This window comes from Pistacia vera, unplaced genomic scaffold (assembly GCF_008641045.1).
Source record: "Pistacia vera cultivar Batoury unplaced genomic scaffold, PisVer_v2 Contig129, whole genome shotgun sequence".
Classification (NCBI taxonomy): domain Eukaryota; kingdom Viridiplantae; phylum Streptophyta; class Magnoliopsida; order Sapindales; family Anacardiaceae; genus Pistacia; species Pistacia vera.
In genome coordinates this window covers 1352879-1355668 of record NW_022195346.1, presented here as the reverse complement: position 1 = coordinate 1355668, position 2790 = coordinate 1352879, and positions in this window count along the sequence as shown.

The window sequence follows — 2790 nt, the reverse complement described above, 5'->3', positions numbered from 1 at the left end:
TTATATTTTGTTAATTGTAGAAGATGAAATTGATTATGCTAAGCTTATTGTGCCATTAAGCCAAGTGCCAGCGGAGAAGGAGATTGCAGAATCAAAGGCGGCTTCTAACGCCGTCAATGTGTAGTATATTTTGTTTGTTTAGTGTGTTTGGTTAAACAATTCTATATGTTTAATTGTTTAGTGTTTACTATGTATGTTGAATGCTGAACAATTTTATATGTTTAGTGTTTACTAATTAGTAATTACTATGTATGTTTAGTGTTTACTAATTCTATATGGTGAAGTTTGATATAAATATGAAAAATATTATTATTGAATTAATGATGTTTGGTAAAATCTAATCAAATTAATTTAATCATCTATTTATTTAATATAATTAACCAAGTTATTCAAGCTTAATAAATAAATTTTATATCAAGTTTTTAAATCAATACAATTTACATCTTCAAGTATGCAATTTGAATAACAAAAAACTGTGAAAAATAACAAAAATCGAGAAAAATATTTTATACAGAAAATGCGGGTGACTTGTACTTGCATGGGCGGGTACGGGTCATGTATATATCGACCTGTTCGAAAAATTTACCCGTGAACTCGTACTCGTTTCACCTGTGACCCGTTGCTACCTGGTCTGTATCGGTCGACATGCCCGTTTGCCAACTCTACTTGAAAGCAATATCAATCTTTTAAAGTTTTGAAAATATCGACCTTCTAAAATTATGAAGAGGCCTCTATCTCACTACTAGTACTAGATATTAATCTATTGTAGGACAGGCACAATAAGTTAGGTTATCGTGCATAGCCGCATAATTGATCGGGCATATGCATTCGTTCTGCTCGAGACTTCTTCAATTGTTAGCTTGCAAATTGCATAATTGATTGGACATGCATCCGTTCTACTAAACACTTCTTCCATCACTAGCCTGCACATTGCATTCTCATCTTGCCTACAAGTGACACCATTAAATTTAAACTAGTATTATTTTCTTTATTTTTGCAGATCAACTACTTGTTGACCACTGACATAGCGAGAAAATGTTTGGTGAATTGGACTTCTTCAATAGCTACCATTTGCACTTTCTTCTCATGGTTATCCTTCTTGGAAAACTTCTGGGCTCCATTATTTTGCAACCTCTTTTTCTTTTTCATGGTTCTTTCGAATTTTTGAACTTCTTCTTTGTGGTTCTTTAGGAGCCAAATTTATGTCCTTGCAGTTGTAACATTCAATATATCAAAATAAAAACAGAAATTAAGCAATGTTTTGAAACCCATACCAAACCGGCTAGTGGGATTGGTCCTACCGGGTTTCGGAGAGATAGTCGGTTCACTGAGTTATAAAACTCATTTTTTATTAGACCGCTTGTACAGTGACAGACCGGCAGTCGAACCGGATCGTACATAAAACCGATCCAATTAAAATAACCCTAAATTAAACCCATTTCTCCCTCATTTAATTTCGATTTCATATGATATTTTGCAGTTTTCCTGCCGTCGTTGCATTCTTCTTCAGTTCATCTTCATTCTTCAATTCGAACTTTCAGGTTTGATCTTCTTCTTCATTTCGTTAACCTTCCATTATTCTTCTAAGTTTTTCTTCGGTTCTTTGTCTAATTTCATCTTTGGTTCTTCTTCGTTCATCTTCCTAATGCTAACTTCATCCTTCATTCATCTTCAATCAGCAATCTTCTCCTCCGTCAACCTCCAGCCACTGAATGATCTAGTTGTTTTCGGCCTTTCAATCTTCAAACTTCAAAGCTAATGTAACAATCTAAATATTATATAGATTTAAACTTCAAAACTTCATTTTTTATTTATTGTTTGTGTTTGATTGGAGTTGATTGTGTTGAGGAGTGTTTTCAGTAGATTATAGGTAGCTATTTACTACAAATAATCACCAAAGCCGGTTTGTTTTCTTATGTAAAAAGGTTTTTTGGTGGTTGCTGCTGTAGTTTGTGGGTGTTGCAGATGGGTTTCTGTGTTTATGTTGCAGAAGGGTGTCTTTGTGAGCAGGAGTTTTTGGGTGTGTTTTGGTGGTGTTGTGATTTTTTGGAAAGGCATGCTAAGAGCTTTTGTTTCAGCTTGGGTTTTTGCTCTAGCTTTAGTTTTTGTTGGGAGCTTTTGTTTTAGCTTGTGTTTAGGTGTTGTTCTAAAACTGCTTCTACTATTTCCTGATTTATATATAAAAGTTTTGAAATGGTTAAGAAAATCCTTTATCATATAATTAAGAGTTAAAATATTATTGAAAAAGATTCTCATGATTAGATTAGAGGGTCTATATCAATACAAATTTGTGAATCTTCGGAGTTGTTGACTGTTGAGAGCCACTAGTTAGCCTTAAGAAATCAGACCTAATGGGTACGCACAAGGCAAGGGCACTAAGCTCCATATACATGTACTTTCATGTGTTTTAACTTAATTTTAAAAATTAATTTGATTAGTAGGCAGTAAACATATATATCAAAATATCAATGTTCAGTGACATTTGCTTATGTGCACTTTGACAATTTAAAATGAGTTATATGAATTATGATATGGTTACCCAATTAAAATGAGTTGTCTGTAGTAATTTATGCTATTTTTTCATTCTAACTCTTTAGTTGTATTTTAATTCATTTGTAGGAATTGAGATTGATGATGGGACTCATGGGAGTTGATTCAATTAAAATTGGGTTCAAATCATTTTACTTATGGTTGATGGATGGTGGTTTGGTTGATGGATTTATATTTTGTAATTTTGTGTGCTGGTTGGTGGATTGATATTATGAAATTTTGCATGCCTTTGAAGTTTGA